Source organism: Myxocyprinus asiaticus, chromosome 1, assembly GCF_019703515.2.
Source record: "Myxocyprinus asiaticus isolate MX2 ecotype Aquarium Trade chromosome 1, UBuf_Myxa_2, whole genome shotgun sequence".
Classification (NCBI taxonomy): domain Eukaryota; kingdom Metazoa; phylum Chordata; class Actinopteri; order Cypriniformes; family Catostomidae; genus Myxocyprinus; species Myxocyprinus asiaticus.
This window is the reverse complement of record NC_059344.1, coordinates 50,777,841-50,802,372: the sequence shown is the minus strand read 5'-3', so window position 1 is coordinate 50,802,372 and position 24,532 is coordinate 50,777,841.

Below are 24,532 nucleotides of genomic sequence, written 5' to 3'. Positions count from 1 at the left end.
GAAGTGGTGGCAAAAATGTGCACAAACAGTAAACTTTTACAGGATTCTGTTGTTAAAAAATTATTTCAAGGGCTCTCGTTGATGGCTGTGGCTTCAAGCCATCAACAGAGCTGACTGGACCGAGGAGATCATTTAAACTCATGGCTTTACAGCAAACATTTATAATGAACATTATTACAGATATGTCATTAACTCATATCATTACAATAACTGTAAGAATATGTCTGTATTTATGATGGTTTTGTTGCATAATTTTGTTTAATCTACTAATCTGTCAAATCTAACACAACAGTCTACCGGCTTTCTGCCACCACTTACTGCACATGCCCTGACATTTTTGTGAACACTGGGAATGGTCTATGGGCACGTGTGAGCTCCATTGTCTGGGTGAAATATCAACGGAGGAGCACCAAAAGAGAGTTGTAAAGCAAGTTGTTTTCAACTGTACAGGATGTAATATAGTGAAGAGGAATGCATATTTTTTTTTAATTGCACCCCCCAACCTAAACCGAGCCATCAGTGGAATAAAAATGTAATGTTAGGGGGGGAAATGCAACCTTCAAATCATGCTTGTCACTAACTATGCAAACGAGATTAATTCCTAGTTTCAATGCGGGATGTGAACCCGGGTCTGAAAAATGTCTGATGGGAGATGGTTCTTCTCAGTGAGCATGATGTGGCCAATCCTAGGATCCTGAAACTTTTGAAAACAACATGCTGACTTCCCCTGTTATCATGTTGTGGAGGCACTATCATTCCTTTTGTATCCACCTTTGATAATCAAGAGTAAGGTCCAGATGCTACTGACTATGCTGCCCTGCTTACAGTGCTTGTTTTTATTGTGGTTTCCCAAAGCAATATTGACTTGTGTACAGAGGGCTTGCCCTTCCATCTGAATGTCTAGCAGTTGTCTCTTGTAGTTTATGGGAGGTGAGTTATCATGTCATGAAGTCTGAAAACTGAACGAGAACTGAATGAAGTTGTTACCATACACGGTAGCATAAGACATCTGCCCCCTGAAGGCCATTTTGCCTAGAGGCAGAACCAGAAACAGCTGGAGAGTACCTCAGGCACATGTTGCATGTTTATCGGCTTATCTGCTTAATTCAGAATAATTCTCTGAGCATATGTTTCTTCTCAGTGTTAGGCCAGTGCTGCAAACGTCATCCATCTCAATTAGTCTAGTCTGAACACGTGACACAAGCAGCAATGAGGCAGGCTAAAGTAATCAAACCTTGCTAAACTGTGTAAATGCTAAATGGTCACAGCAGTCAACAAGGCATCAATAACCAAATCAAATGACATTAGATTTTATGCATTTTGTTACCACTGTGTCTTTTATCTTTAGGTGAGCATGTTCTCATGAAAAAAAAAGAAAATAAATGTGACTGTTTTTTTGCAAAATGACATTACATGGCTCCTTATATGTATTGTGGCAGTTACGACATAAAATGTCCACTAAGCAGTGGCAAAACTGACCTCCCTACCCTAAACATCAAACATTAAACCTAACCGAAAGTGTCATAAAACGCAAATGCTGAAGCAGCCATGTCATTTCATGGTGCTTCTATGACACTTTCAACTCATGTGTTGACTCACTTGCTCTTCGGAACTCGTACCCTGGTTCTTTGTATCGGAAGTTCAACACTCTATCAGTTGACCTACCGCACAATTTGATCGCACTTGAACGAGCTTATAAATTTGTCAATGTTATGCAAATGTTAAAATGCATCAGCTTACAAGTGATTTGCTATATTAAAAGTGATTAGATGTCATACAAAAGCAGTGCATTAGGAACAGGGCAAAAAGTAAGTGTTTATGAACTGATAATCTACCATTTTAGCCTTGATTTGTGTGAGAGTACTGTAAGTACTAGTCTTTTGTAAGCGTCTCTATTGCTCATTTCATCAGGAAACTGCCATGATCTGTACAAAAAGCTATCTAAAACTAATTAAAAAAAAATGTAGGTATAGTAAAGTGCTACTCATCATAGCGTAATAAGTTGGCTCTATCAAATTTAGTTGCTACTTTAGCAAAAGAATAGCATAAGTCTTGTATATTATTGCAGACACACCTCTTTTCATTCATAGATTACTTACAGCAATTACACTGAAGCCAGAAAGCAAAGCCTTTGGGAAATAAATCCAAGTTTGTCATTGCAAATAATCACCTCAGAGTGAAAGGGAGCAGAGTAATCATTTTTATGTTAAAGAACAGTGAGCTAGACATTCATCACATGCTGTCAGGCAGTAGCGTGGGTAATAAACTCAGCATAGAGGCAATGGAATACACACCTTTTCATTTGAACAAAAAAATATTCAGACTACTGGCAAGTGTAGCCTCTATCTTTTGCTGTGTCTCTAGAACCTGATAAATTTAGTTGAAAAAGTATATAAGACGAAAGACAGGGGTTATGAAAAGGGCTCTCATATAATTTCTAAACATTTAATTCTGTTTGAAAGAAAAGACTATGCCTTGATTGCACCTGTAATGTTGACAGCTATAGATGAAATAATTTTCTGGTTAATGTCAGCAGCAAACAACTGTTTTGTTGTTTTGGTATTGTTGCTGCCATTTCTCAGTAAGTTTCACTTAGTGTTTTTCGTGTGTGTGTGTGTGTGTGTGTGTGTGTGTGTGTTTGGGTGGTTTACGAGAAAAAAAATGTAGGTTACAAACTGGTAATTACAAGGGTAATATGCTATAAATGTGGTTTATGAGGGCATTTCTAGTGTCCCCATAATTCAAATCGCTTTAAAAAAACAACAACAACAACAACAAAAAAAAAAACATACTAAACAATGTTTTTTTTTGAAAATGTAAAAATGCAGAAAGTTTTTTGTGAGGGTTAGGTTTAGGGGTAGGGTTAAGGTTAGGAGATAGTATCTATAGTTCATACAGTATAAAAATCATTATGTCTATGGAGAGTCCTCATAAGGATAGCCGCATCAACTTTTTTTTTTTGTTTTTTTTATAGAATCAGAATCAGAATGAGCTTTATTGCCAAGTATGCTTACACATACAAAGAATTTGTCTTGGTGACAGGAGCCTCCAGTACACAACAATACAAAAACAGCAACAAGACTTTTAAAAAATAATTAAAATTGAATAAAAAATAGATAAATATTGAAAAGAAAAAAGTATACACAATAGATAATATATATATATATATATATATATATATATATATATATATATATATATATATATATACACACACACACACACACACACACACACACACACATACATACATACATACATATACATATACCTACATGCATACACACACACATACACAAACATAGTGCAAATCTAAATACAAATAGGTTATGTACAGTGCAAGGGAATGTAATGGCAGAAGAGGTAGGATGTGTTGGATAATATAAAAAGACTAAGCTGTGTATTGCACATTAATTATTGCTCAAAGGGGCAGTTTTAATTGTTCATGAGATGGATAGCCTGGGGGAAAAAAACTGTCCCTGTGCCTGATGGTTCTGGTGCTCAGAGCTCTGAAGCATCGGCCAGAAGGCTACAGTTCAGAAAGGTAGTGGGCAGGGTGAGTTGGGTCCAGAGTGATTTTTCCAGCCTTTTTCCTCACTCTGGAAGTGTATAGTTCTTGAAGAGGGGGCAGAGGGCAACCAATAATCCTCTCAGCAGTCCGAACTGTCCTTTGTAGTCTTCTGATGTCTGATTTCGTAGCTAAACCAAACCAGACAGTTATTGAAGTGCAGAGGACAGACTCAATGACCGCTGAGTAGAACTGTATCAGCAGCACCTGTGGCAGGTTGAACTTCCTCAACTGACGAAGGAAGTACAACCTCTGCTGGGCCTTTTTTGCAATGGAGTCAATGTGGGTCTCCCACTTCAGGTCCTGTGAGATGGTAGTGCCCAGGAACCTGAATGACTCCACTGCTGCCACAGTGATGTTTAGAATGGTGAGGGGGGTCAGTGTTGGGTTGCTCCTCCTAAAGTCCACAACCATTTTGAACGTGTCCAGCTCAAGGTTGTTTTGACTGCACCAGACAGCCAGCTGTTTAACCTCCCTTCTGTATGCAGACTCATCGCCATCTTGGATGAGGCCGATGACAGTGGTGTCATCTGCAAACTTCAGGAGCTTGACAGAGGGGTCCTTGCCAATTCAGTCGCTGGTGTAGATGGAGAAGAGTAGTGGGGAGAGCACATATCCCTGGGGGGCACCAGTGCTGATTGTACAGGTGCTGGAAGTGAATTTCCCCTGTCTCACAAGCTGCCGCCTGTCTGTCAGAAAGCTGGTAATCCACTGACAGATAGACGTGGGAACAGAGAGTTGGTGTAATTTAGTCCGGAGAATAGCTGGGATGATGGTGTTGAAAGCCGAACTGAAGTCCACAAAAAGGATCCTTGCATATGTCCCTGGTCTGTCCAGATGTTGCAGGATATGATGCAATCCCATGTTGACTGCATCATCCACAGACCTGTTTGCTCGATAAGCAAATTGAAGGGGATCTAGAAAGGGTCCAGTGATGTCCTTCAGGTGGGCCAACACCAGTCTCTCAAATGACTTCATGACCACAGATGTCAGGGCGACAGGTCTGTAGTCACTAAGCCCTGTGATTTATGGTTTCTTTGGGATGGGGATGATAGTGGAATGTTTGAAGCAGCATGGGACTTCACACTGCTCCAGTGATCTATTGAAGATCTGTGTGAAGATGGGGGCCAGCTGGTTAGCACAGGATCTAAGACATGCAAGTGAACCGCCATCTGGGCCCTGTGCTTTCCTAATCCTTTGTTTTCGAAAGTCGCGGCTCACATCATCTTCACAGATCTTAAGAGCAGGTTGAGGAGCAGGAGGGGGGAGAAGGGCGGTTGCAGGAGGTGTTGGTGTTTGTGTGAAGTGAAGGTCAGAGTGTGTGTGTGTGCATTTGCCTGTGACTATGAGTATGTAAAATAAAGAGAGATAGCAGAAAGAGGCGAAGGAGATATGTGGAGGTGTGAGATGATGTGAATCTGTGAGAGAGGAGGCGCAGTTACTGATGTGTGTGATTTACCTGTGTGCGTGTGTGTGACAAGGTCTATTGGATGGTTTCATCATCTGTGGCTGACTTTGGCCTCTAGGCATCCAGTCTGTCCACTTAATCTAATACAGTGACTCTTTAGCCTGTGGGCAACACAACATTATGCAGTTTGCTGCTTAACATAACACTAATAACATTAAATAGTTCACCCAAAAATGGACCAATTTCAGTCAAAATTTACTCACATTGATGTTGTTCCAAATTTGTGTGACTTTCTTTCTTCCATGGAACACAATAGGAGATTTTTGGCATTATGTAAGCTAATGAGTAAGCTAGTAGTGCCACCTTTTTCTTTTTTTTTCACCTCTTGTGCAGTGTTGGGAAATTATAACAAGCTACAAGCTTCTCATAACTTATAGTTAAACTACAGTCAAGCTACTGTTAAAATAAAATAGTTACAGTTTCTACAGTTACACTAGAAGTAAAAAAAAAAAAAAACTACATGGAAGATATTTATAGAATTTTTTTTAAATTTATTTTTTATTTTATTTTTTAGATATAACAATTAGATTATATAATTTATTTACATAATATCACCTTAACATTAAACATTTCATTAAGGTGACATTAAACAAAGTCCCTGGCAAAGTCCCTTTAAGGTTGTGCAAGAGCTCAAGTTAATCAGTGAATAATTATAATAATTATTGTTTTTATAATAATGTGTACAAGTTTATATTTATGTGAACAAGTTTATTTACATGAACCGTGTGATCGAAGCGACTCCCTAAAATGAATTGGAGTTCCCAATGCTAAATATAAGGGAATCATTTATTTTAACCAGTACATTTACATGATCTGTCTGAAGTAATCGATTTACTTAAATTATTTGATTTCCAAGCGAAAGAAAGAAGAAAGAAGATGAGTTTAAAGTAGGCGAGCTTGTTTGATTACTCCCTCGGCTACATTGCTGCGTTTGCAATATAATGTGACAAATGTAGCGTTTTGTGACACAACATTGCTGTACTATGGAAAATGTAGCTCATTACTGAAAAAGCTGCACTACTGTGAAAATAGCAGATCCACTGTAACACTACTTGAAAATGTAGTTAGCAGCATCGCTACTTTTAGTTAGCTACAGTACTCCCCTGTTCATGGAACTAAAGTCCTATTCGGATGGGATTTATTTCCCGGACATATGTCTGTAAAGTAACTATTACTGGGAATGTCTGTAATGTTTACCTTCGATTGGCACGGAATAAGCAATGTCTGTATAAATCGCAGAAATTGGTGTGTCAAATGCATTTACACACTGCCGTCACACGGAACTGACTCATCAGAAAGCTGATATTTAGCTGTGCTGTTTTATTATGCAGGGGATATTAAGCATGACCATAAACTCTATCTTGGGTTGTTAGAAGACAACAGCCAGCGTTATCTGAACTTTTGAAGAGCATCTTACATTTGCTGGTGTCTTCTCATTGACCAGCATCGACTTCAGACACTTGAAGAACTTGAAAAACAATGAAAGTAAAGGGCTCACAAGCTACACAGTGAAAATTCACAGGCTTTTACTAGCATGTCAATTTGCATGGGTTAGTATAACCAGGGGTTATTTTTGCCTGGTGTTTTATAGTAAGTAAAAGACGCTGTTATTTTTACCAGTGCGGGAATGCACAGTCTGGAAAAAGTCACTACCTCATGTCACCATATAAAACTAATCCCATTCGAGTTGGGCTTAAGTCATATGAGTTTGAAACAACATGAGGGTGAGTAAATGATAACAGATTTATGTTAACACATCTATAACAAAACACTGTTTGTACGGCTCTGAAATGGAACATTTATAAAATTAAAAACTGTTGTTTTAGTACTTTTATAAAAATCTAGATGGGATCTTCATACATTACAGTTTAGGCAATTTGTTAATTCCACAATCTATACTTGTACAGTTTTGTCAAAATAGTAACATAATCTCCAACACTGTTTAGTATAAAAAGCACAGCCTGCTACTATACATCCATTCTTCAAACAAAGACAGAGATGCAAGAGGAGAGCAAGTGAGTCATAGGGATAAGAGAAAGAGAGAGATGAGGGAGATTGGGTGAGATGAATGGTATGAGGTCTGGCAGGATTATGGAGCATGTGTGTGTAAGCAGCTGAGATGACTGAAGCAAAGACTGAGAGATATAATAGATCTAAAATCTTTACAGACACACGGTGCAGTTTGACTCAAAAAAAAAAAAAAAAAAAAAAAGCCCTGTAAAAAGAGCCTCTTTTTAGGTGTGCTCTCCTGTACATCCCTCTTTCATTCTGTAGAAGCATCCCTCCTTCTCACTGCTCCATAGCAGTCATTTTTGTTCTAGATTATATAACAAATTTGCAAAACAGTGTGTCTTTACATATAAATGTTGTATAATCGGTCTGATATTGCCATTTGACTCAACATCTGTCATCTCTCTGGCTTTCTCTCACTTTTTTTTCACATGTATTCAAACATCCTAAACTGCTTCAGCATGTCTATTCACACATGTATGCACAGACTCTTTAACGGAGCATAGTAGCCACTACAAATTTTTGAAAGGCTCTCTTACAAATTGAGTAATTGAAATTGAGAGGGATGAGGGAGAGAAAGAGGGGTGGAGTAGGTCAAGATCGTAGTGTGATAAGTAATGAAGGATGAAAGTCACTCTCCTTCCTTTTAACCGATGTCATCTTGATGGGGTTAAAAAAATCCCCTTTGGATGGAAAATAAATGCAGATGTCAGAAAGTGATTGATTATTTGCCAATCAAATGTCTAATTCACCCTCATGGTCTGAGATAATCAATGAAAGCTGAAAAAATAACTTCATGAAGCATCCTCTGCTGTCTCATGACTAGAGATCTACAGGGTGATGGAAAGATGACTGGGACCATCTCTCAAGTTTGACCTCTTCTACAGTTTCAGAACACTGCATCTCAAAATGATTCGCTTCTGTTTTTCTCCTCATTTGTAAGTTGCTTTGGATAAAAGTGTCTGCTAAATGAATACATGTAAATGTAAAGGGAAATCTGACCACATTACAATGAATAAAATAATTTGAATAAGGTTTTTGAGTTGGCTGGATGTTCTGTGTATCATTCACATTTTGAGGAACAATATCAGAATCAGAATCAGAATGAGCTTTATTGCCAAGTGCTTACACATACAAGGAATTTGTCTAGGTGACATAAGCTTCCAGTGCACAAACAATACAACAACAAGACAAAAAGTATATATAGAAATACACAATAAGACTAATATATATATATATATATATATATATATATATATATATATATATATATATATATATATATATATGTACAAATAAAAATCTGTAATATACAGATGCAAGGGAATGTATGGCAGACAAGGTAGGGTATGTTGGATAAATAAATAGACTAAGCTGTGTATTGCACATAATTATTACTCAATGGGGCAATTTTAAGTGTTCATGGACTTGATAACCTGAGGGAAAAAACTGTTCCTGTGCCTGACGGTTCTGGTGCTCAGTGCTCTGTAGCGCCTGCCAGAAGGCAACTGTTCAAAAAGGTAGTGGGCAGGGTGAGTGGGGTCCAGAGTGATTTTTCCATCCCTTTTCTTGAACAGTTCTTGAAGGGAGGGCAGGGGGAAATCAATAATCTTCTCAGCAGTCCGAACTGTCCTTTGTAGTCTTCTGATGTCTGATTTCATAGCTAAACCAAATCAAACAGATACTGAAGTGCTGAGGAGAGACTCAATGACTACTGAATAGAACTGTATCAGCAGCACCTGTGGCAGGTTGAACTTCCTCAGCTGGCGAAGGAAGTACAACATCTGCTGGGCCTTTTTCACAATGGAGTCAATGTGGGTCTCCCACTTCAGGTCCTGTGTTTTGGTAGTGCCCAGGAACCTGAATGACTCCACTGCTGCCACAGTGCTGTTTAGAATGGTGAGCGGGGTCAGTGTTGGGGTGTTCCTCGTAAAGTCCACTTTCATCTCCACTGTTTTGAGCATGTTCAGCTCCAGGTTGTTTTGACTGCACCAGTGTGCCAGCCGTTCAACCTCCCTTCTGTATACAGACTCATCGTCATCTCGGATGAGGCCGATAACAGTAGTGTCATCTGCAAACTTCAGGAGCTTGACAGAGGGGTCCTTGGTGGTGCAGGCTGAATTGGTATACAGGGAGAAAAGTAGTGGGGATGCATACATCCCTGGGGGGCACCAGTGCTGATCGTACATGTGCTGTAAGTGAATTTCCCCTGTCTCACTAGCTGCTGCCTGTCCATCAGAAAGCTGGTGATCCACTGACAGATGGAGGTGGGAACAGAGAGTTGGTGTAATTTAGTCCAGAGAATAGCTGGGATGATGGTGTTTAAAGCTGAACTGAAGTCCACAAAAAGGATCCTTGCATATGTCCCTGGTCTGTCCACATGTTGCAGGATATGATGCCATCCCATGTTGACTGTATCATCCACAGACCTGTTTGCTCGATAAGCAAATTGAAGGGGAGCTAGAAAGGGTCCAGTGATGTCCTTCAGGTGGGCCAACACCAGCCTCTCAAATGACTTCATGACCACAGACGTCAGAGCGATGGGTCTGTAGTCATTAAGTCCTGTGATTTTGGACTTCTTTGGGACAGGAATGATGATGGAGCATTTGAAGCAGCAGGGAACTTCACTCTGCTCCAGTGATCTATTGAAGATCTTTGTGAAGATGGGGGCAAGCTGGTCATATGAATAAAATCAAACTGTATTATTCCAAAATAACAGACAAAATAAGATTAGATGATATTATTTCAGCTTTTGGAATGAAAATTTGTATAAATATATAAATATGTTCAGAAAAGGGATAGTTCCAGTGCTGAATACTGAGTGGTCAATACAGCATTCCAGCAGTGCAAACATCCATTAAATAGTTAGAGCTATGATGTGAAGTGCCTTTTCGCCATATCTCTGTGTAGCACTCATAGTGGATTGTCATTTTTGTTGCACAGTTCTGTTATATCAGGATGGCACTTAATGAATAGTTAGTAGTAAAGTTATAAAAGCCATTCAAGGTCATGCTATGTATATTATGAACATAGGCTTAAAGGGATTCCCAGCTCACAGCATGACCAATATATAAAAATATATATATACACACTATAAAAAGACTATTTTTATACACAGTATACATCCTTCTGTTATGTTTAAAAATAATGACACCTGTGATGTTCGGGTCAAAAATGACCCATATAGAGTTCAATAGATTTTCAGTAAATTTACAGCACACTTATCTGTAAATTATGAACAAGAAAATAAGCATAGGTTTACCTATATGTTTTCACATTGTATAAAGACTTCTATAGTAGCATTTTAACTGGAAAGAGTGCCACCTATTTGTGAGTCATGGTACTTATTTGTACAATAGATAAAGAGTAAATCTTTAGCTTTACAGATTTACAGTGCTTAAAATAAGTTGATACTCATATTACTAACAAATTTAATTAGTCTGAAAGAAAAACATAATCATGCTTTAAATTCTGCAACATTACAGCCATAAGATTTTTATTTATTTATTTAAATTAATTTTTTTAAAGAGATCATATTATTGTACAGCAAATACATTGTCAGCATTGTTGAATCAACATTGTGCAGTTGAACAACTACAAATAACTAAGTGTGTGTGTGTGTGTGTGTGTTTGTGTGTGTGTGTGTGTTTGTGTGTGTGTGGGCAGGTTTAAGTGGTTTACGAGGACTTTATTTTTTTTGGTTACAAACTGGTAATTACAAGGGTATTATTGCTATAAATGTGGTTTATGAGGACATTTCTAGTGTCCCCATAATTTAAATCGCTTAAAAAACATACTAAACAATATTTTATAAAAAAAATTTAAAATGCAGAAGTTGTTTTTGTGAGGGTTAGGTTTAGGAGTAGGGTTAGGGGATATAATCTATAGTTTTTACAGTATAAAAATCATTACGTCTGTGGAGATTCCTCATAATGATAGCTGCTCCAAATGTGTGTGTGTGTGTGTGTGTGTGTGTGTGTGCACTTCACACAGTTTTTGGTAGTATGTGCAGGTCTGTGTATAATATCTGCAAATATTAACCCTATAAAGCTGTGCATATCATATTTCATAAACAATTTTCTAAAAACTCTACATCATTTAGGTGAAATCTTTGCTGATTTTTGTAAAGTAAATGTAACAACAATGTTTAAGTCTTTAAGAGAGAGAGAGTGTGTGTGAGAGAGAGAGAGAGACAGAGAGAGAGAGATCTTGTGACACCCTTCACTCAAGAGAAGCTTCACAGCTGCATTGAAAACCAGAAGTATTTAACATAGTAGGTGTAGGGAAAATGTTTGACATTCCAGAAATATAAACAAATATTATAAAAACCTAAAAACTTTTTTTAATATATTCAATTTGTCGATGTTGAGGATAACCTAAAAGCATTTTAACCAAACTTAGGATTAAGTCTAGTTTTTAACTATTTTTAACTCTTAAATGGGTCAAAAATGACCAGAACATAACAGAAGGGTTCATGAGGGGGAAAAAAATATGAGTGCACCTTTAATTTAATTAATTTGAAAGGTTTTTTGAGCAAGTACGCTGTCATGGCCCAGTCACCTTGTCAGTTTGAGGTTCTACCTGACTGGACCGTGGCAGCATTGGCTTGCCTTTGTGTTTTGTTTCCCCCTTGGTGTGAGTGCATGGGTCCGGTTGTTTGGACCGCCGTGCGCGTGTCACCGCTGTGCGCTCTCTGGTTATGTCATGGTTCTGTCAACCGGTCAGGTTGGGCTTTGTCTGATGAGGATCATTACATAATCGTCCCCTGTCTGTTTTGTGTTTCGTGTATGTGTTTTTATGTGGGCACATGGGTCTGGTGGTGGGTTATCGCTGTGCACGTTTTGCCACTGTGTGCCCTCCGGTGATGTCAAGGTCATGGCACCTTGCCAGGTTGGGTGTTACACCTGTGCAGGACCGTGGCATCATTGTTCCTTGTCTGTTTTGTCAGAACGTGCTTATGTTTTGCCCTTATGGTTTTCAGCTGCCGCTAACATGCTGAATCAGCGCTTCCATGGGAACCCTGATTGTTTCCATGGGAACGCTGATTTGTTACAACCTTCAGCTGCGAGCAGCAGCTGTCTCTTGTTTGTTTCCCCCTATTTATTTCCTCTCGTGTGCCATGTCCGACCTTGGATCGTTGTTTCTGTTTGTGCTTGCTGTCATGAGTTTGTGACAGTGATTGTGAGTGTACGTGGAAGTGTGTTTTCCCGCAGATCGCCAGTACCGCACACAGTCTTGTTGGAGGAGGATTCCTCGGATCTGTGCCCGCGTGTCGGGAGAATCACTCGCCTGGGTTTTGCAACGCACACACCCATCTCACAAACTCCCTTGCCCGCTTAACGGTTTTTCTTTTGAGCTCGGACGAGCTGGCGCTGGAGTGCCTTTTGTGTTTTTTGATTTAATAAAGACTGCTGTTTCCCTCAGCTTTTGGGTCCTGTCTCTCCCCGCACTCTAACATACACTGGATGGAATTCAACATTCTGTACCGTTTAGGCTGAATTTAACCCCAGAGTATAAATCAGAATATCCTATAAAACACTACTGACCACCTGAATTCTGAAATTTACAATGGCTCTTTCTTTCCCAAACCTGTAGGCATTTATATGTGAATAATCTTAGAATGAATGCAGTATGGAATAAGTATTTTTATTTTGTATTTTTTTGTAAAGACATGCATGGGTCAAGACCGTGAGGGAACAACGTGAGGAGGACATCTCCAATAAAACTCAAAAAAGGACATGGAGGTAGTGCACACAGTGCACATCCTGAGAAATCATGATGAGATATGAGACTGTCAGGCTTCATTACCTTCCCTCACATCGTCTCTCTCACTCCCTTGTTCTATCTCTCTCTCTCTCCCAACATTTTCTGACATGACAGAGATAGGGGCCTTCGGCTGAGCTTTTCGTCACCCACAATTCTTCAGTCTCGACCTTAGCATAACGCGCCGATGCTGTCTACATTTCGGAGCCCACGCCGTGTATTTGAACAGTCAGGTTGTTGCATGTGCACAAACACATGCTCACCCTGTCAGTCTGAACAAATATGATCATCAAGAATACTCAAGTTACTCATACCAAGCAAACATGCCCGCACACACGTTTGCATACAGATATAATTCCATGTTACATTTCTTTCAGAATTTTTTGACAGTCAGAAACTCTGACATGTTTACATTTAATCAGAACACAATGCCACCAGTGCTTATTTATTACCACAATATTACATCAACATACATGAGTCACACTGTGTATGCTCAGGTCTCATAAGCATGCCGTATACAAGCAGCCATCAGATCTGCCATATGCAACAAGCTGTCTGTAGCCATCATGTGTATACTCTCTACTCTGTGAAAATAACAAAGAGGTAAGAACTCAAACAAGCATCACTATAACGATGTGAAACACAGCTGGAGTTGGGTTATGGAGATGCACTAATAGAACACTAGTCATATCACGCAAATTGGACAATCTCGATTGTGCAATTTACATTATTAAAGCAAGAAATTATCTGTTTTATCAGAAATAAACAGACATAATTATATTATATAATTATAAAATATAATTATTTAATATGATAATTTAAAATAAAGAATATTATAAAAACATAAATGCATATGATATAAATAAATGAATATAATGCATTATATCAATAAATGTTCATGTGTTTTGATCATTACAAGCCATTGTAGCCTACATTATATCCGAGAGGGAAGAAATTATGGCAAATAAATAAATAAATATATAAATAAATAATCATCATCTTTAAAAAAGCTGCAGTCACTAATGCATAACTTTATGTAGGCTTACTTTGTAAAGCATAACTTAGGCTATACTAATAGCAGCAATAGACAGATGATATATTCTTAAAGATTTTGATTTTGCAAGAAAATATGTGACCTTGCAGTAGTATTAAACTAAACAAATTTATATTTATATACCAAATAAATATTAGGATATTATTACACGGCCCTCTGGAATACTCTATTCTGATTGGTCAATGGTGCCATCTAGAGATGGAGATGGATTTAAGCTGTTCAGCGATTTATTTCTTATCACATCATTTTATAATTTCAATGCAAATCAATGTTTCATGTCAATTTTTTATTGTATTTTTTATATATAAAATATTTTTCTATATAGCAAGTAGACTTGTAACAGGCTGGATAATGGGCAGTCATACGGTCATTTTCACAAAATAAACACCAACAGAACTCTAACACAAAACGGAGGTGGATTTTTTATTTATTTATTTTTATCTTTTATGAAAATAAACACATAAATACAAAATTAAATACAAATTAAAGGTTGACATTGAAGGTCCATAAAGGTTCAAACATAGGCTAAGTTGCACTGGCACCGTTTTAAAGTGGGGGCACCACAAACTGGGCTAGTTGTGACGTCATCACAACAACATTTTGCAGTCAATATGGCCAATTTATACCAGACCATTTTCCAAGATTGTCAAAATCACAGTGATCGACCAGATGTTTATTAGTCAAAAACTGAACTGAAGCTCTTGCAGAAGGTTTTACTGTGCTTACTATTATCCACTGTTAAGCACAGCTAGCTATCACCATGCAAAAATGGTCTCTGAGAAGTTGTGTCTTTCAATTAATTTGAGAATTGCATCTCCCATTAAAACTACTACCACAAAAAGAATAATGTTAGTAATCAATCTCACTAATCGACTAGTCAGGTGTTGGACGACTAGTCGATTAGTCGACTACCTTGGTCAGGGGCGTAGAGCAGCAAAAATAATCATAACAAGCAAGTACAACCACCACCCCCCAACCCTAACCCCTGTGTCCTTGACCTTGGCACATACTTAGTTTGCAGTAGTTAATGTTTAATCTGTTGTTTTCTGTACACATTCTGCTCTCCTGAAGTTTCGTTCTAGGTCAAGTCTTCTGATCACTTTGTGTGAATAACTGACCCAAATTTAAGTTTTTATTCAAGGACCACAGTCCCACGGCATCCACCATAACACATCCTGCAAAAATTGCCACCTCAAGAAGCATTACGACACAGGTTTGATGTCAGCAATGTCAAATGCTATTGGCTCTCGCATGTCTTGATATCGATTGTGACAAGCTCGAATGTATCTTTTGTATGAGATGTGACTTTTATTTTAGAGCTCCTTGGATGTCACTACCCTCAGGCAGGGTGAAGATTTTCAGTGATTAAAATATTCAGTTTAAATCTGTTCCTCGTGCAAAGCTATCAGTTGCTGGGCTCTTGTACAAGCGTCATTGTTTGATGCCTTGGGAGTGAGAATTTTTTTTTTTTTTATTTTATTTTTTTTATGGGGCCACTTTCCTTAATCTCTAAGAAGTTGAGCATCAGTACTTTAAAAATGTGGTCTTACCAAAGGCATAATAATTTCTTCTCTTAAATTCAGACCTTGGGCCTTGACAAGATGACTTGGAATGTCCATGATTGACAGCATTTTCACACTATTTTCGTGTTGAGGAGACTCCTAGCCATACTGGTGAATGTTTCGGCCTTAGTTCAGCACTTTTGGACATGAAAGCTCCTGTGCACAATGCATTTACGTTCTTCTTAATGATGAGTGATCTACAAGATGGTTTGGAAATCAGGCATTGCTTCATTGTAAAATAACACACAGAGTTAATTAAGATGATCTTAAAAGCATGATTTGCAATGTTATCAGAAAACCCAGGCTAAATCTGTTACTAACTGACATATTTCATATGGAAAGGCCATGGCATTTTCAGACATAGGGAATGACTTTTAAACTGGAATAACTGGTGACGAGAGAGAATTGAGATGTAGGGAGTGCCTGTATTAAAGGCATTGATGGACTCTAGGTCTCAAAGTGGTGAAAGTGGAATGGATATTGTAGAAGAGGAGAAAGACAAGAGAGGTGTTGAATAGAGTGATAACAGTTCTGTTAAGCGTGTTAAATGTATTTTTATTTGTTATTTGTACGTGTTTTTTTCATCTCCTCTGTCTATTATTTGAATGTGTTTTGTTTTTTTTTCAGGAATGAAAAAAAAAAATTGAAAATTTTTGAAATTTTTATCATTGTTTGCATTAATAGTACTGACTGCTTTGAGTATAAAATATCCCTGTGAATATTCTGACCTAAGAAACAAACCTGATCTCATAGTGAAAACATGACTATATACATTTTTGCAAAACTTGTTATACGTGTCTCCAGGTACAATTTCCTGCAGTTTCCAGGAGAAATGAACACTAGAGGTGCTACAACAATTGTGTGTTTTATTTACTTTCACTCAAATCATGACTTAAATGGCTGATTATGTCTTTATAAATACTTATTTTTCTATATATTACTCAGACCCTGCTGTTTTATGATATCGACACCCTTTTACTCTAACGCAGCTTTTGAAAAACAATACAATGTAATGCTTGTATTACAGACCCACATACATATATACACTTATTACAATGTGTTTAGCTTGCGCAGTAGTTCACCTGATAGGGCGATGAACTTATAGTCGGAGGACCGTGGGACAAGTCCAGCCATGAACTCAAGCTGACAATTAAAAAAACAGAAAGGAAAAACAACACAAAAAGAGGTGGTTGTTTCAGAAATTGTGCTTTTCCATTTTGCATCTGCATTATAAAACACTAATAGTTAGATTTAGGCATTGATAAGATTAGGATGTCTTTTTTTAACTTCTCATATATATTTTAAAACACTAATGGTTAAGTTTAGGCATTGATTTGCTAAGGAAGTCTTTTTTAAAACGTCTCATTTATATTTTAAAACACTAATGGTTAAGGTTAGGCATTGATTTGCTAAGGAAGTCTTTTTTTAAAGTCTCATTTATATTTTAAAACACTATTGGTTAGGTTCAGGCAAAAGTTTTAGGTTAGTTTAGGTATGTTTAAAAAAAAAAAAGAAAAAAAAAAGAAAAATCATCTAACATCTAATCATCTAAACATCTAACCATCTAATCATCTAAAAATCACCTTAAAACATCATCCGAATACGACACAATTATACTTACTTTTGGCGCCACCAGCTGGACATTTCACTAGAAACATGCAGCCAAACGTGATGTACAGCACGTAAATTTTGAATTGCAAAAATGTTGTCATGTTCACATAAATTTCATGAGACCAGGCTGTAGGAAACGTGAAACCAGCACACACCCTGCACTCTCTTTACAAATGAGAGATAATCCTTAAAGTACATCAAAGAGGTCAACAATGACATAAGGGGTTAAATCGTATTAGTCTTAGCTTCAGAAGGCACACTCATACTGCTCACATAAATAGCACACAAAATCCAAATTGAACCCCTGCCCAAAATAAACAATGTGGACCATAATTTGTGCAGATAGTGCTACCATCTTATTTAATGATAATGTATATACTGAAGCTTATGTGATGAAATTCGACACAAATGCAAAGCTACATATAAACGTTTTTTTTTTTTTTTTTTTTTTTTTTTTACTCAGAAATGTAATGGCTCTATAAATGTCACAGAACATTGAATTTCAGATTTTACCTTAACATTTGCTAAGCACAATACAGAAGAATGCAAGATTCAAGGAGAAATAATAAAATATGACAAACAACATTGACAAGTGCAATAAAAGGCTGCTTGGAAATTTCTAGCATTTATAATTTGATTTGCTCCAAAGGAAAAAAAAAAAAAAAAAAAAAAGTGAGAGATATGATGTTTCTTTCTCAGAGCAAGTGGTATCAGACCTGCTTTCTCAACATCAAATCTCTATTCCACAGAAATCATAAAAATAAATAAAAAATAAATAAAAAAATGCATATAAATAATTGCATCCTGGTCAAACCAATGGAAACTTTTTATGGGAAACACAATCAAGTTCTAGATTAGTTTAGTCATTAGGCCTGGTGTACATTTAGATGCTAGATAGCAAAGATAATAACTTTCATATGAAATAAGTGAAAATATGTCAGGGTGTGGGTATATGATGTACTGTATTAATCTCCTGTTTCAATTGTTTGTTGAATATAGCTTCAGGCAGAATACACTGATGCAGAATTAGTTTACTGTGTTACTCTCTGTGTGGTCTCTTGGGACTAATCCAAAGAGGTGGCAGCAGACACCTGATGTTCTGTGAGGTAATGTAGTAACTGTGGCCATTTGTAGCAGTGCCCCCTTAGCCAGACCACTGTGCCCTCTCTGTCAAAATGACGTACTTGAACCAGTTTTGATAATTTAGTTATTATATTTTAAATTGGTTTTACTTTGTTTTGACAGCCTGAATATTCAACTCAAAATAAATTAAATTAAATTAAATAAAGCAAATTAATTCTTAAACTATTTGTAGTGAGTACTTGAAAGTTTCAGGTGAAAGGTGACTACCTCTCTTCTTAATTAGAAAAGAATTGTCTGCCATATAATTCAGTCAGAGTTCAGAGGCTCAAAGGCTAGAAGAAGGAAATGGATTTAGGAAAAGGAATTTAACTAGGATATAGTTTTAACTAAATGATGTAACAAAAAAGTGTAAGCATGGAGAGATGCAGTCCTCGAGACAAGAGGTTTAACACCAGCCCGTGGTGCGTTCAGTTGTTCTAATTGTGTGTACAGCGGTTTACTATACCTATTGTTATGTTTTGTTTATGAATATAAGTGAAGTTGTCTTGTTTTATTTAGGTTGATAAATGGATTGAATTTCATGCATTCAAACATATTTTATTTTTATAATTAATAAAATGTCAATACATTGAGGTGACAATTTTATTATGAAATTGAAATGCGTAAATCTTAAATTTAAGAGGATCATTTGATTAGACATTTATTAGACACACATTTTTAGATTTCGCTTTTTCTTTATTTTGTATATTGTTGGCATATTTTAAAGTGCTGACATGCCACGATTTCAGACACATGCAAACAGGTAAGGGATATAGAAACGTCTTCTGGCTGCAGCCTCTGCTTCACAACACCAGGAAGTGAACATATATCATGTGCTCTGCTTTAGAAGGTGTTTAGGTCAGTGTGGTTTGCAAGCCTCAATCCAGTTTTTATTCGATGTAATGTTATTGTTCTCTCATTAGTAATTTTAGTTACTGTTAATTTTTTAATTAACATTTGCCTTGTGCTTATTTTTAAATAAATAATTATTAGGAAATTGAGAAAATGAGCATACAAATTGTAACTGTCAAAGCTTTTTCATTTGAATATATTTTATTTATTTAGAATGTTTGGTGATGTTTCAGTTGAGCTTATGCATGTGCATGTCTATCAAAGCCATGACTCGCACTGCCATTCAGATGACAACAAAGGTATTAGGGGGGAAAAAACTTCATTTTCAGCAGCGTTACTTCTTACTTGTATGGTAAAGTGACAAATCTGTGCCCCCTTCGAAATTACAAATGCCCCCTCGGTAAATTATCCTGGCTCCGACTCTGACTCTAAGAGATTTCAAATAAAATGCACGTTCAAAGACTTTAGATTTCCAGAAGGAAAAAGATAATAGCATTCAATATTCAATACATATCTCCCTCTGTTACGGAGCCATGCATGAAAATTACTTTTTTGTGAATCTCATTAATATGCAGTTCTCTGTTTGAACACATCAGTTAGTGCAGAACTGACAGACACATGTTATTGCAGATGAACTGTTTATGTAGGTGACAGTAGTTCAGATTACAGAAAGGCCAATTCATGTTGTTCAAATCATTTAAAACATCCATAAAGTGATACTAGCACTGCACTTCATAATACACCTGAAATGACCATTAAAACATTATTAATGTACAAAACTTCAACACTGACCCACTTTACGTTTGCAGTATCTGGCTGCTGCTGGCTAATATGGCTTCAAAATTAAGTCACTCTTATGTTGAGCTGTAATTGCATTTCTCCCACACATGGTGCTTTCCTGTTCTCCATATGTGATCAAATTCATATAGAATCATGGGTCTTCATTATACCACGCCTTGCCAAGACTGTGAAAAAAAAAAAAAAAAAAAATGGTGCTTCATACAAACTTTCAATTGAGAACAACTTTGGTCTGTCAACCTAAGTTAGACCTGCTGAGGAGTAATGACGTGGTACGTTCCAGAATAACTTTTCTCTGATAAACACTGGCTGAGGCTTACAATTACTGTGCATGATCTGTTCAGCACATAAAGGATAGAGAAGTACTCTACAAATTAGGGTTTCCTGGATCCAGGATGTTCCTTTGACATATTTTTAATGGACTAAGGATTCACAGGGAATACATGCAAATCTGGCTTCTGCAAAAAACATATTGAAACACATGATGATTTCATTATGTAAGGCTTGTTTTGAGAAACTGTGCTTTTTTTCAGCACTACAGACAGCGTGTGTGTTGGTCTATGGGCCGGTCTAAATGAATACTGTGAATGAATGTGAATACCACAATAGAGAGACGAAACAGTGTTCCAGAAGAAATTCACCAAAATACACACAATTTGAGAAAAATCGGGTACATTGTGAACTTAAATGTTTCTGCTATGGTGGGATGGTTCTGTTCCTTCTTCCTTGAACACATTCACACACACACACAAAACTATTTTAAAGAAAGTTACAGTACCTAAAAGGATGACTCCAATTATGTTACAAATGGCATACTGAAGCTCCTCTAAGTATCAAGGCATGAATCAGTCATATAACTCATGTGGCTCACAATATCCCACATCTAAACCATTCAAAATGCTGAGCTATGTTCTTTTATAAAGGCAATTTCTCTTTGGATGGAGCTGTATTTCAACACTATGTTGCCATCAATACTTTTGTCACAGTGGCAGGCCTTCCACAGACTCCCTTTATTTGTGACGAAGCGCAGTATTAAAAGCATAACAGCCTCCACTAAATGCCCAGTATTGGATGAATAGGACTATGAAGACACTGTTTATGGTGCACGTCAGTAAGTGTTACTCTCCTGAAATGTCAGGCATAGGTCATAGCCCACTGTGAAAAATCTCAATGGGTAGGGAATGGGCTTTTACAGACCTTACAGGCCTTTTTACTCTCTCTCTCTCTCTCTCTCTCTCTCTCTCTCTCTCTCTCTCTCTCTCTCTCTCTCTCTCTCTCTCAAAAAAAATAAATAAATAAATAAATAAAATAATAATAATAAAAATAAAAAAAAGACACAGTGGACAGATTTGTTGGCCTTTTGAATGAGTTGCCTGCTCCTCTGCACAACTTCATCATGGAACTGTTTGCCTGTCATGGCCAACTGTTGAACTGCTCAGCTCTGTGACCTTGAAAATGAAGGTTTCCATGGGCAGAGAGCAGGAACCTGAGCATTGAGGGTTCATATACCATATGCAAAACTAGTGTATCCACTGTTGCAATTAATTAGATTTTTACATTCTACATGTTACAAAAAAAAAAAAAGTTAATTTACATGCACCAACAAAAACAGTAATTTATTATATACTGCATAATAATAGTAACAAACACTAAGTTTATGTACTGTGGGTAGTTGACTAATGGACATGAATAGTTTTTTTTTTTAGTTTTAGTTTTTTCAAGATTTTAGGTTAAATTAAGGATATTTTTAAGGTAATGTCGCTATAACTGTTCCTTTAAGTTTTTCACCATTTTTAATATATATATATATATATTACTTCTCTAGAGCAGTGGTCTTTTGGTGTGACAAATTAATTTGATTATGTACAATTAATTCATGTATTCTGTCATTTAATTGAACTTATGAAAAGCATGCACAATTATTACAATTAGTGCTGTTAAATTTGTGTGATTAATTTTTTCTAGCTTCAACCATGAAGAACGTGCAACATTGTGTTTTTACTAGCGGTGTCAGCAGGGTGCAGTCAGTTAGTGATGGGAAGATCGGATCATTTTACTGACTTGGATCTTTGAGTCTCGTTCAGCAAAATAAACAAATCTTTATTCAAGTCATTTCGTTCATTTGAGCAGAATTAAATTAAAATGTTACATTTTCAATCACCAAATCCCCTCCCAACACATCTACTTATGCAAACGTTGATTATAGTACCAATAAAGAAAAAAATTATAATGCAGCCAAGGATAAATTATGAGAAACAGAATGATTAGTTCACCTTTCAACTCTTTTGGTCCGAGTCGTTCGTTCTTTTGTCATGTGACAGCTGTATACACTGTCATATATACAGCGCCTATGTGGTTTTCACGTAACAAACGAACGGAGGTTGCGCAATGCACATGCGCGGCCAACACAAAATGAACGAATCACTCTCTGAGACTACTCGTTCTTCTGAGTCACATAAAAGATTCATTCAAAATGAACAAATCGTTCATGAAAGACCCACCCCAAAATCAGTGCACAAGCAGCACAGCCACAGAATGTGAGCCACTCACATGTGACGTGTTCTTGGCAACCAGACAAAGCATAACAGAATGCAGGGTTGGCAATCTGGTCTCATAGTGAAAAAGTGACTCTATATACATTTTTGCAAAACTTGTTAAACTTGTCTCCAGGTACAATTCCCTGCAGTTTTCAGGTGAAATGAACACTAGAGGCGCTATAACAACTGTGTGTTTTATTCACTTTCACTCAAATCATGATTTTAATGGCTGATTATGACTTTATAAATACTTTTTTTCTCTTTATTACACAGACTTCGCTATTTTATGATATCAACACACTTTTACTCTAACACATCTTTTGAAAAAACAATGCATTTTAATGCTTGTATTACAGACCCACCTACATATATAACCTTATTCCTACATGATTATTTTGTGCAGTAGTTCACCTGATAGGGTGTCCAATTTAAAGTCAGAGGACCCCGGTTCAAGTCCAGCCATAAACACAAGTGACATGACAGAGTCAAAGAAGCATCACAAAATGATGTGTCTGGTTAAGAATTTATTTATTTTTTTATTTATTTATTTATTTATTTTTTTCATTTTTCTTCTTCATTTTAAAACACTAATGGTTAGGTTTAGATGTTGATTTGGTAAGGATGTCTTTTTTTAACATCTCATTTATATTTTAAAACACTATTGGTTAGGTTCAGGCAAAAGTTTTACTTTAGGGAGGTATGTCTTAAAAACATCCATCTAAAATTCACCTTAAAACCTGATCTGAATACAGACACAATTTTACTTGCTTTTGGCGCCCCCAGCTAGACCTTTCACTGGAAACCTGCAGCCAAACGTGTTATACAGCAAATGTATACGTACATTTTGAATTGCAAAAATGTTGTCATGTTCATGTAAATTTCATGAGATCAGGCTGAAATGCAGGCATATCAAGATGCGCTTTTGAAAGATTCAACTACTTTTAACTTTACACAGTGTCAAAAATATTTGACATTCATGATGCAAAAAATCTAGCTAAAAACTACATCCTAGGGGCCCTGGGTAGCTCAGCAAGTAAAGACGCTGACTACCACACCTGGAGTTGCAAGTTCAAATCCAGGGCATGCTGAGTGACTCCAGTCAGGCTTCCTAAGCAGCCAGTTGGCCTAGTTGCTAGGGTTTGTAGAGTCACGTTGAGTTAACCTCCTCGTGGTCGCTATAATGTGGTTCTCACTCTCAGTGGGGGTACATGGTGAGTTGTGCATGGATGCCGTGGAGAATAGCGTGAAGCCTCCACACGCGCTAGGTCTCCGCGGTAACGTGCTCAACAAGCCATGTGATAAGATGCGCGGATAGGCAGTCTCAGACGCGGAGGCAACTGAGATTCATCCTCCGTCACCCGGACTAAGGCTAGTCACTACACCATCATGAGGACTTAGAGCGCATTGGGAATTGGGCATTCCAGATTGGGGAGAAAAGGGGAGAAAAAATTAATAAATAAAAATACGTCCTTCAAAATTCCCACACAAAGATAGGATGCTACAGTTTAAATTGCACGAGATGGGAAATATTTACAATGTTACAACTGTACTTGTTCTACCCTACTTACTGACAGTACTCATCAAAATTATCTTGTGCTTCTTGGAAAATTGTAAATAAACTATAATTTTTTTCAACAAATTGTTTCTATAAATCATATTTAGACATGTCAGCTTTTAAGACAAAATCCTTATCCAATTCTTAATAAATAAGTTAATATTTAGTATTCAACGTGAGCCAAACCAGGGAAGGCTATATTTCCATATTCTGCTCAAAACTGCATAATGAAATTGAGACATATAGAGAATTTGTATAATTGATAATGTACCTAGAGTTCTAAATATTTAATATATGTTATATGAAGAAACAATGAAAACGTGATGTCAGGTCATCTGCCCATATATTTATTACCATGTGTTGTTTGAGTGTAGTTATGCTTGTGATTTACTGAGGATATATTCCATTAAATTACATGATTCATGATTAATGTACTGTTTCTATAAACACTTGCTCCAGGCACAATTGCTGCAACCTCGCCGCAACTTTATTTACATATTTATTTATTCTGTATTGAATATTCACACGTCAGCACAATTTACCATAACCTTGTTCTTAAAATTTGCCTCTAATTGCTCTACTCACACTTTTACATACATCTGCGGCACTGTAAGTGGTTTATAATATATATA